Source organism: Anolis carolinensis, chromosome 5 (genome assembly GCF_035594765.1).
Source record: "Anolis carolinensis isolate JA03-04 chromosome 5, rAnoCar3.1.pri, whole genome shotgun sequence".
NCBI lineage: Eukaryota > Metazoa > Chordata > Lepidosauria > Squamata > Dactyloidae > Anolis > Anolis carolinensis.
This window is the reverse complement of record NC_085845.1, coordinates 176,494,539-176,507,002: the sequence shown is the minus strand read 5'-3', so window position 1 is coordinate 176,507,002 and position 12,464 is coordinate 176,494,539. Positions and strand designations below refer to the sequence as shown.

At 37.7% G+C, this 12,464-nt stretch overlaps 1 long non-coding RNA gene across 1 annotated transcript in view; it reads right to left on the bottom strand.

Annotated features, from left to right (window-relative positions):
• The window catches only part of LOC134299636 (uncharacterized), a 90,153-nt gene that overhangs the window by 17,693 nt on the left and 59,996 nt on the right, over positions 1-12,464 (bottom strand). Inside the window, exon 2 of the long non-coding RNA XR_010006868.1 lies at positions 5,438-5,587. This is a non-coding gene — a long non-coding RNA (uncharacterized LOC134299636). The remainder of the gene's footprint in view (positions 1-5,437; positions 5,588-12,464) is intronic.

Sequence of the window (12,464 nt, the reverse complement as noted above, 5' to 3'; positions counted from 1 at the left end):
ACACAATGCTAAGAAAACAAAGGATGGTGATAATATGATCAAAAATGCACAAGGAAAACAAAATGGCACGAAAACATATCCAATTGTGTTGTCAAAGGCTTTCATGGCCAGAATCACTGGAATGTTATGTGGTTTATGGGCTCTGAAGATGCCACCTACAGATGCAAGAGAAACATCAGGAAAAAATGCTGCTACACAGCCATACAAATCAGAAACCACACAATACTCCATATCCAACTGATTAAAAAAAGAAAAGCATAGCAACACCATAATGATGGGGAGATGACCAGTTCATCTTTTTCAAAACTGGAAGAGAATATAGGTGACTTCTGGATTGGAAAAAATGTGATCTTGTTGTTTTTCTAGGGATGACATCTACAATTGTTTTCAGAGAGCAAAAATGGCTCCTAACTCCCAGAACATACCAACAACTGATCTACATTGATTGGGGAAGCTTTTCAGATTTTCAGCCAGAAGAATTTACCAGTCCTGTTGACATATGTCATGGACTGAAACTGTGATCTTGTGAGTACAGAATGAACTTAGATGGGAGGTGAGATGTGGGAAGGCACATGAACTATAAAAGGGGGAAGAAGCTGTGGCAAGCAGTGCAGTTTAAAATAATATAGAATCATAGAATAATAGAGTTGGAAGAGACCACATGGGCCATCTAGTCCAACCCCCTGCCATGTAGGAAAGCAGAACCAAAGTATCCCTGACAGATGGCCATCCAGCCTCTGTTTAAAAGTTTCCAAGGAAGGAGCTTCCACCACACTTTGAGGCAGAAAGTTCCACTGTTGAACAGCTCGTACAGTCAGAAAATTCTTCCTAATGTTCAGGTGGAATCTCCTTTCCTGTAATTTGAACCCATTGCTCTGAGTTCTAGGCTCCAGAGCAGCAGAAAACAAGTCTTCTCCCTCTTCCTTATGACAACCTTTCACATATTTATACATGGCTAGCTATCAAGTTTCCTCTCAACCTTTTCTTCTGCAGGCTAAACGTACACAGCACTTTAAGTTGCTCCTCATAGAACATGGTCTCCAGACCTTTGATCAATTTAGTAGCCCTCCTCTGGACACATTCTCTTTTAATATCTCTTTTAAACTGTGGTGCCCAGAACTGGACACAGTATTCCAGGTAAGGTCTTACCAAAGCAGAATACAAAGGCACCATGACTTCCCTCGATCTAGACACTCCTTTTGATGCAGCTCAAAATCCCATTGGCTTTTTAAGCTGTTGGATCACACTGTTGGCTCATGCTCAACTTGTTGTCCACGAAAACTCCAAGATCTTTTTCACATGGACTGTTGTTGAGCCAGGCATCACCCATTCTATATTTCTGCATTTCATAAAATAAAATAAAAACAGGTCATGGATGTAGTCTTCCGGGGATCACTTTGCTCACTCTGGGGGTAGATGGACCAATCATAATGAGACAGTCTATGATTCAAATGTTTAACATCACAGTAATGTCCCTCCTGGGTTCGGAGTACAGATGATCATAGCTTGCAAAATCCTCAGTGTTACAGGATAGTTTTAATTTTATAAACCCATGATTGCATAATAGCCTAAAAACTACCACAGAGTCTGTTTATTTTCCCATACAGTATAAATATCCTGAGATTCTAAGAATTAAGAATGTGGAGTTATAAGTTGGACACTCAGCTGGCTAGAAGGTGATACCAGGGTTCAATACAAGATTCATATGAACTGACAAGTGGAAAGGACCCTCAATCCCCCATTCTAAAGAAATAAGATAACAGAACCATATATGTTTCATCAGGTCTATCAAAATCCTTGTTCTATTTATTGATTATGTAGGATACTTGTCACCCATTTAATAGTGGAAAATAAGTACTGCATTGTTTTTAGATTCCTTTTAATCAAAGATATTGTTTATCTTTCAAAAGGAATTTGCACCTCTGTGACACTGTGGGATTGGGTGGAGGGTATAAATTTGAACAAATAGCATGATCAAACTACATTAAATATTACATTTGACACAAATGTAATCTAAATTTGTTCTTCTTGAGTGGGTAACACAGTAGGGAAATAATAGATGTGGGTCATTATGCATTTATCTAGTGTAGATATTTACCATAATATAAAGTGGTTGTTTTGCTTGTTTCTCTCACAAGGTAACTAAGTTAATGAAGTGTGTAAGCAGAGGTGATGCCCTGAAATGGGCAGTCTTCTGGGACTGTAATCCTAAATAGGAATTCAGGTATAGACATTTTCAGAGAATGATTTAGTTCTCTGAAATGATAAAGCCTGGCAATATTACAGGTTTTTTGGGGGAAGTGGGGAGCTAGAACACCACAAATTCACTTGTTAGATGGAGAGCCCAAGACATTAAGTTGGGGAAAATGCTTCACATGATGCACCAGCTCAGCAGAATGGTTTTCTTTTGATATGAGGCCCAAATCAGCTAAAATGATATGTGTTTAGCAAATGAAATATGAAAAATGAATAATACAGTCAGGCCAGCAACCCTTGTGTTATTGACTTTGGAATTAAATTAAGCTCATTTCATGCTGTCCCAAAAATTCAGTATGCTATGCTGAGAAGCACATGTAAGCACACTGCGGAATATGAGAGTAGAATAACCTGCCCAGAAAAGCTTTCCTCTTGACCCAGGAGAAAAGATTTGTACTTTACCTTTCACTGTCAACAATCTGAGGGCAACAAACCTATGATAATGTAATTAAAACCTATTTAAATGATTTAACTGTAGCTGTACCTTTAAATAAAAGCACATATTAGAAAGAATTCTGGTGAGATCTGAAGAGTATAGAAAAAAAACTAATATGTCTTTGGTTGTGGTATTAATGAATGTGGCTTTACATAGGCTACTGCAGAGAAGTGCAGAAGAATGTGCCTTAGAGTTTAAAGGACATTGCTCCAAAAAAAAACAAGCTGACACAATAAATGTTTCTTCCTTACAAATATATATTAGAGACTTTCTAATAGCAAGGGCAAGAAGACAAAATAGTTTAAATAAAAGGAGACCATAGATGGCGAGTTTGAAACCTAGCCTGGAAAGACTTACCAAAATATTTGCTAGGAATGTTTTAGTTTGATGGGAACTTATCCCAGTACATACTGTATGCAACCTGGAAACCATTAGGATACTATACTACAGTATAACAGTGATTTGAAAGCAAGATATTATGTATGTTGGAGCATAAGGGCAATGTTCAGATTCTGATCTGTCAGAGTGTGGGAAAGAAAGAGGTGAAGCAATTCTGCATCACCTTTTATCCACCCCACCCACTTCATCATCATCACCACCACCGTACCTCAGAGTGAGTAAAGCATCAAATATGACAGATTCTGAAGGCAAGTACTAAGAATCCCCACTTTTTCCTGTTCAACTCCCTAGTCATTTCCGTTACACATAAGTTTGTATATGCCGCGTTTTTGTCCTGAATCCCTTAAACTTTCTTTTTGTCCTCAAATATGATAAAAGTCTTTATCTTGATGCCAATGCTGTTACATAGAATTGAGGGTGCCATATTTTTCTTTGCCTAATGCAGCAAAGCTGCTTGGGAGCATGCAATATAGAGGATTTGTTTCTCATTTTTTAAAAAGGGAAAGAGGCAGCAGCCAACATTTGGTCAAGGCTCAACACAAAAGAAAGCTAGATCATTGTTTCTGTATTGAAGATAACCCACTCTATAGATTTGATGTGTGCTGCTCAAAGTGGTGGTCCTTGGACTAGTGTTAGTCCCTGAGCCATTGGCTACTAGTCCCCAGGAAATTTTGAGAAAGGAAGGAAATGTTATACCTAACAGGCATACTCAATGTAGTGCCAGTGCCAAGTTGGGGAAAAATAATTGCTAGTGCCCAACATCAATTAACCTGAGAACTGGAGTAGTAACAGTCAAGTACAAGAGAAATTTCATCAGGGACACTGTGGCATATTCTTGTGCTACTTGAATTCTCTTGCACCACTAAAGTTGTCCATAACAGAACACAGCCTGTTTTCACCTCCAAACTGGGTCTCTTCTGGGATGTGGGGCTTTACCCAAGTTATATAAAGACTGGCAGGTAATACCAATCAGTTCCTAAACTGAGCTGGAGAAATTCTCTGGTGTCTGACCTGTTTTTTTATTATTGTTTTCTAGTAAGCTCTGTAAGTATAAGTAAAATGGACTATAACTTCAAACAGGGGTCACGGAACCCTCCTAAATCTGGTATAATTCCTAGATACCTTGGATTCACTCACAATCATTCAACATTTCCTATGTCACCTGGGAGTAATGGGAATCGCAGTCTAGAATATCTTGAGAGCACCAGGTATAGGAAGGCTTCTGATTTGTTCCAGATGCTGGTATGAATAAACAAAGTGTCTTGTAGAGTGTGGTTTAACCATGTTGTTGGGCAATCTGTGTTGATTACAGTCCATTTCATAAGGCCCAAGATTTCATGTGATTGAATTGACTATAGTCTACGGAAGCAGAAAATTTTATTTTCTGATTACTCCAAAAATGCTGGTGAACTCCTTTAAGTTTCTCCATGCTGAAACAGCTATATTGTTTATTACTTATTTAGGTTTATGGCACATATTCCTACTGTTATCCACTTTCCTTATACTTTTATAATCCCCCTCTGAAAAAAAGACTGCTCGATTAAAAAAAAACATAGTTATTCTAAGAACATGTCAGGCTGCTTCCATCATACCACAAGTACCCAATTGAATCTTGAATATAATTAGGCATCCCTAAGCCATCTAAAATCAATGAGATTAGGTGTGCCTAGCTCTGCCCAAGATCAGGGGATATGTATCTGTTTATCTGTTTATTTTCTCTGATCGTGGAGGAACAGTGAGTTCAACCTGCAAGAAAACATTGTGTGTTGAAGCATTAATTATTCACTGTCCATTAGCATCACATCAATGATGCAGAAGAGCTGTTTTTATTTTATATGTACATTCTTTTGGACAGATCAGATTCAAAGAACACCTTTGTTTATAATCTTTCATTAATGCCTGAGGCAATTTTAGGAAGATTCTGGTTCATGGAAAAAGGAGAAAAGAGTCATGAAAGGTTCTGTTCCTTCAAAATAGAAAGGCCCACAATCTCTCTCTCTCTCTCTCTCTCTCTCTCTCTCTCTCTCTCTCTCTCTCTCTCTCTCTCTCTATATATATATATATATATGTGTGTGTGTGTGTGTGTGTGTGTGTGTGTGTGTATGTGTGTGTGTGTATTCTCTCTCTCTCTCTCTCACACACACACACACACATATGATATTTTCATTAAACCACATATTTTATATAATATAAAACATATAAGAAGAAAATTCAATTGTACTCTTCAAATAAAACTGAAAGTCTATCATTCTTTCCTACTGTTTTGGCCTGAAGTCTTCTTGGCCATTCTGTTGATTCTTCTTTTTCTTCAGTTTGTCCCGCTTGATGGGATCCATGGGCACCTACCATGTGATGTGACATTGATGACCTTCCATTGGTGAGTCTGTCATGTAGGCCTGTCGCAAGAGTGTCCTCCTTGAGCACATCCCAAAAGTTGTCGGTCAGTCTCCAGTGGCAACAACGTTGAGGAACAGACTTGCCATGAACTTGGCCTTTCTGTTTATTAAAGACAAAAAAAACAAAAACAAAAAAAACAGCAGCTTGGTCAATATTTATTTATTTATTTATTTGCTTATTTCTTTATTTGTTCTTTGTTTGGTTATAGGCAGATGGCATTATTGTTTGTTTTCATTGCTTTCTGATTCTTGAGATATCAATTGTACCTAATTTTCTTTGACAAAAAAGGAGCCTGCTGAAATAATGCCACTTTTATGGAAATCTTATATTTTCTCCAAAGTTTCTAAACTTGAATATTTCCAAAGGTTGCCTTTCTGTCATTAGCTTGGTTAACATTAATACCCCCAGAATCACAAAGCAGTGAAAACAACACCTTATAATCAAATGAAGAACAAATGCAAAGACAGTTAGAATAATAAAATAACATTAACAAAGCTACTGGGGTTTTTTGTCTTTAATCAACAGAATGGCCAAGAAGGCTTCAGGCCAAAACAAGAGGAAAGGACAACACATTCAGTTCATTTCAAGAGTGCAATTAATTTTGAAATGATGGATTTTCAGTGGCAGGTGGTCAGGCAGTTAATTAGGTGAAATTGCCAGCAGCCATTGCATGGTAAGGGAAGGGAAAATACTACCTACCTCTTTAAGCCCTTTTTAGTAGATGTGGGAGGGGATGTCAAGCATATTTTGGATTGTCTAGTCACCTTGGATTGGGCATCTGACATTAGCCAGAGTTACTGTAGATATTCATGTATAAGAAATTTTAGTAAAACAATTGACCCAAAAACACTGGGTCAACATATCTACAGGTCAGTTTATGAATTTATTAACTCTTATGAAGAAAGAGTTTCTCTGAGCAGAGAAAGAAGAGAGCTTAATTCACCTTGGAAGAACCTAAAAGAAGCACTGACTCCCTTCTACTCTGAGTGCTCCTTTGGGGGAAGCACCAAAGAGTCGCTGCCATCATGATTTTCTTACTGTAAACTCATGTATAAGTCAAACTCATGCATAAGTCAAGGGCAGGTTTAGGAGCCAAAATTATAGAGGGACATTCTGCTGAGAGGGGAAAACACCAATTCATGGTCACCATAAGTCAACAGATAATCCTGAAGCCACATACACACAGTTTTGAATAATGTTTCCCTTCTCACTCTAAGATGCTCCTTATAATGATGGCACCATCATACTAACCCTTGGGTGCTTATTACCCTTTTATGCTCAAGATCTTTCCCTGGATGTGGTACTCCAGTCTCAATCTAGACAAATACCTTTGTTGATCAGTGAGTCCATTATGGCAAAGTTTAACCAATAGGGGTGTGCAATTTTTTGTTAGTTGGCATAAGTTGTAACAAATTTGTTAAATTTGTACTTACAATGCGATATCTAACATGTGGGCTTGGCCCGTGCCAAAAACTTAAGAATCGAAACTTACTCAATACTTTTCGTTTGAATTTTGTAAACCTCGGGAGCCTCCCAAAGTCAGTTTCATTTTCAGCACATGGAAGCAAAGCATAGCCAAAAAGGCTGCAATTCCTCTTTAAATTAATGGCCTCTTGCCATTAGGAAAGGGAAGCAGCAGGGAGAAAGTAGAGTTCACTGGGAAAGAGACTGAGAAAGCACAGAATTCTGGGAAATATAATTTGGGAAGGTGAGGAGCCCTATGTCAGAATTCAAAAGGCCCTGCCCTAAACTACATTTTCCAGAATTCTGCTCAGCATTAGAAAGCCCCAATTAGGATAAAGGCAAGATTTGTTCCCTGGTAGCAGCAGCCAGCCAGAGTTCCAATAAGTTGTTGAATCTGCAAAGAGGAGGACTGACTGATACTTCTAGTAAGTAAATCTCTGTGCTGGGCTGGGAAGAAATCCCTAAACAGAAATTACATTGGTTAATATGAGACATATTCAATGAGATAGCTGCTGTGGTTTTTTAAAAAAATGTTTTTTTCAAAACAGTTAAAAAATTTCCTAAAATCAGTAAATGTGTGAATATTTCTGAAAGTTGGGGGAAATGATCCCCTTTTATCTTGTGTCATGTAGAAAATTCAAAAAGATAGCTCTTGTAGGGTTTTTTTTCAAAAATATTCTTTATACCTTTGAAAATTTCTCAATATCCATGAATACGTGAAATGTTCTGAAACATGATGGGCTAACATTGGTAAATATGTTCTATCACTGTAGCACGTTTCACACCAATAGCTGTTAAAATGAGGGAGAAAGGAGCCCCTGAAATTTTCCCACTTTCACTATTATTATAACAAAAAAGTAACAAAATTTCATTACTCTCATTATAGTAACAAAATTTTTAATAACAAGTCTTTAGAAACACTTTAAAACAAAACATAGCCGCCCCCTAATTTTATAATGAGTTTTGAAACATTTTTTTATTGATCACACAGCCCTACTAACCAATTTTCCATCCAAAAATTTTAAGTGACAACTGGCACAGTTGCAGAAAATAAAGCCATTAAAGATTTGTTTTCTTACACAACAAATAAAGTAATCATCTAGCTTTATGTGAGTTCCACACATGATAAAGGTTCAGTTCGAAACAAGGTCACATTTCAGCTTGAAATACTTTTACATTCTGAGCTGTCTAAATCCATTTCAGTTCTTTGCCATTCCTTCACTCCTGAACAAGCCCTTACTCTATTTCTTATTGACATAATTCTTATTTTATTCTGTTGTTTTGTAGTCTTGTATATTTAAATGATATTTATTGGTCAGTTAGATTTGTATTATATTGTGCTTTTTGTTTGTTTTTTGCATTTGGATTTTATTTTATTTTTTTGCAGTTGTATGTTTTGTGATTTGTTAGTCTTCCTTCCTCTGTATGTGTGTGTGTGTCTTTGCCTTTGATAAGGTCCAATATTTTTGGTTGTTTTACTATAAAGTGCCATGTACACTTGATGGGGCCATATGAATAATTAACACCAACAATTCTGCTGCTATCTTTAACAGACAAGCTTAGTTTTTCCATAGACCACGTTATGGAAGATTGTCATTTTTAAAAATGAAAATGAGATAATGTCTAATGTTTAAAAAAAGAAAGAAAGAAAATTATGATAAGTGGGTTAATAAAGCATTTCTTAACACTGGAAATTTGATTAAATCAAATATATGCTCTTCTAAGAAAGCGGGAAGTCATCCTTTTTAATATCTGTATATGTTAGTATTAGGTTAATATTAATTAATTAGCTAATTTCTATTAGTATTAGGTAATAAAAATATTAGTTAATTAGTCAATTAGTCAAGTCACATGTTAATGATAGCATAAGTGTTAGTTAAATGAATATTTGTGACTATAGTCAAAACAGAAAAATAGTTTTCAAAATTGTGAAATTAAATAAATCTGCTTTAAGATTCAAATGGACAAAATTTCTCCCATATCTCTACACATGACAAGACTTCATCTCAGTCACCTTTTCAGTGGGCCTGAAGGGAAAGCGTACTCTCTGGTCAAAAGAACTTGGGGTGGGTGCGTTGTTCCTTCTTTATTTTTTAAAATACCATTTACACTATCTCAGAGAAATAGGTTTACCTTCTCTTGAGAGAAATTTCCATGTTTTAAGCATTGATTCATTTTCTTATGCACCAGCTCCCTCTAGCACCATATTTAGATCAGTCCTTTAGCTGCAATACACCTTCCTTTTGAGAGCAGAGAATGTTTTAATGTATTGTGTGTGTGTGTCAGGTGGGGAGACTCTATATTAACACAAACCATGGATATAACTTTAAGAAATGCCTTTTAGACTGAATTTACCTTTCTGGTTACTCAACTGCCAGTCAAACACTGACACAAAGTGCCACATTTCTTACAGATCAGCTCTATGTGCTTCACAAACCAGGTGGCCGCTATTTCAAAAGACACTTAGAAAATCTTTGCTCAGCAACAGCTGTCTAGAAGGAGCCATTCTGTGAGGAGCAGAAGCTCATATGATGGGTCAGCATCCACCATATTTTTTTCTCTCCGTTCTACCACAAGCCTTCAATATCTTGACAGTTATGTGCAGTGAAAGGCAGAAACTTTTTTCCACAGTTTGTTTTTTTTTTCTTTCTGAAAAGGCATTTACTTGCCTTAGTAACATCCAAGAAGTACACACAACTTCACCAGACATGAACAGTGTTTCCTTGGAGACAGCAATTGTCAGAATGCCTAACATGGGGAATTCTGGGAGTTTTAAACAATTAATGTAAACCTTCCAAGCTTTGGAAACAAGAGAAGAATTCATAACTACCCAACTTCACTAAGTTCCTTTTATTTCCTATTAACCACAGCTCTCTCCATCTCAGGAAAGTACATGCAGTGGTCAAAATCCCGTGTGCTTTTAAAGTAGCACAAATGTACACTAGCAGATTTACACTGAATCCCACAATTCTGCAACCAAATGTCTGACAGCTTTAATAGCCATGCAATCGCCCTCTGTGAAATAAGTTAACAAGCTTCTCACCCATCAAGTCAAAAATATGTGAGAGAATTGTGCATGTGTGTTTATTAAATGCATGTCTGACTAGGGATTTTACTTATGCAACTTCTGAGAAAGTGCTATTTCACAAATATTTGTGTATAAAAGCAGCTTTCCATGGGTCATTTCATATTACTGTATGCGATAAATTCTCTTATTGTGATAATTCTGCCCATGTTTTGATCTGAAATAAGTCCATCTTCCCAGTAGGGAGAAACACTGTTTTCAGATGCACTATCCATAGATGTAAGTCTAGAGGCCTTTTCACTATAAACCATTATAGCACTGTGTTGTTGAAGGCTTTCATGGCCGGAATCACTGGATTGCTGTGAGTTTTCTGGGCACTATAGCACTATTAAAGCACTATTGCACTATTCAACATTAATTATCCTGAAAGTATTTATTTATATACCACTTTTCTCACCCCTAGGGGGACTCAAAGTGGTTTAACAACATGGTAGTAAAGGTAAAGGTTTTCCCCTGACATTAAGTCTAGTTGTGTCTGGCTCTGGGGATTGGTGCACATCTCCATTTCTAAGATGAAGAGCTGGCGTTGTCTGTAGACACTTCCAAGGTCATGTGGCCAGCATGACTGCATGGAGTGCCATTACCTTCCCGCTGGAGCGGTACCTATTGATCTGCTCACATTTGCATGTTTTCGAACTGTTAGGTTGGCAGAAGCTGGGGTTAACAGCCAGAGCCGACCCTAGGTAAATTCCAAGTGTAAGCAAGCAGTATTTTTGCCCCCCCCCCCCCAAACCAATCACTTGACACTTCTCTCCTCGTTGAGCCTCTGGCCTCCTCCCTTGCAGCAAGGAAGGAGTTCGGGGCTTTGGCGAGAAGCAGCGTTTCCCTCCCCAAAGCCCCAAACTTCTTCTTCGCAGCAAGGAAGGAGTTTGGGGCTTTATCAAGGAGGGAAGTGGTGTTTTCCTCCCCAAAGCCCCAAACTCCTTCCTCGCAGCAAGGAAGGAGTTTGGGCAACGGCACTCCGAGCGGTTCAAGAGCTATACACAAATTAAGTATATCCACACGAGAACGCCCCCCAGAGGATCACGCCTTCTGCACGCCTTCTGCACTTTCGTACTTTGCATATGGCTTGAACCGCCACTGCTAACACAGGGCACTTGCTCCGCTCCCCAGATTCGAAACTGTGACCTTTCGGTCTGCAAATTCAGCAGCTCAGCTCTTTACACACTCCACCACCGGGGGCTCCTTAACAACATAGTAAATAGCAAAAATTCAATGCCTCATAACCATATTAAAGAAAAACATTACAAGCCTAAAATAAATACATATAACCATAAATAATCCAATTAACACCATATCAATTATCGGACATACCATAAAACATTAAAAATTTCAACATTAAGGCATTTAAAACATTGCATTGATCCATTGCTTATGGAAGACTTGCAGTTCGAATAAGCACCAGAGCTTTCATGTTGTGAAATTAAAAAATTCTTCCCTGAACTGCAAATTTCAAGATTCCATAGGATGTTACCATGTCACTTAAAGAGGAGTCATTATAGTATAATTGTATAATAACTGTGCAAAGATCTCAGCTGGTGTCTTAATAGAATTTATATCATAGATGGTCCTACAAATGGGAATGTTACTTGAGGTTCTTGGTTCTCTCATGTATTGATGCAGAGTTTGAAAAAAGTTTCTTTCATAGGCTAGAATTCCCAAAATTTGTGGAGCTGAAGTTCTGGCAGTAACCAGTCTAAGCACTGCTCTATCTGAGATTGGAAAAACAGAACATAAAATCCTAGAGAGCTACTACCGGTCTGAGGAACCAGATGATTCAATTCAAGATAGCAAGGAAGATGGGTAGACAGGAACCTCCTTATCTATGACTATTGTATGAATGATGTATATCATGAGACTACAAGACAAATTGGAACATAAGATAATTCTCAATAAAATGGAAGGTGGTAGGAAGAGAGGAAAACAGCATTGCATATAGATTGAGTTGATCAAAACAGCCATTGCCTGAGTCTGTGAGATATGAGCAGTGCTGTTCATGACTGGGGTTCTTGAAGGTCTCTCATTCACAGGATTATCATTAAGTCAAAGCTGAGGGGGTAATTTAATTTCAACAGTGAGAAAGAGATGTGAAAAAGGAATGAAACTAGGATGCCCATTGACTGTCTGTTGAAGCTGAGGTAGAGGGTTGGTTGAATGATTCCATATAGCTACAAATCTTATAGGTAGGTTGTGCTTTCAGAGTAGGGTTGGAAATAATGATTTGCAGTACTTTAAAATGTGAGTATTGTGAGTTGAGAGATCTTCACACAAGCTTTGCCTCTTTTTCTTAAATCTTCATATTAATGGGCAAGGTCTAAAGAGAGCTATGTTCAGGTGAATGCAACTGCAGTTGTCTGCATAGTTAGGAACTGGATGCAATTGGCATTAATAAAATCTACATATAAAATTGCTGTACTTCTCCTCAGG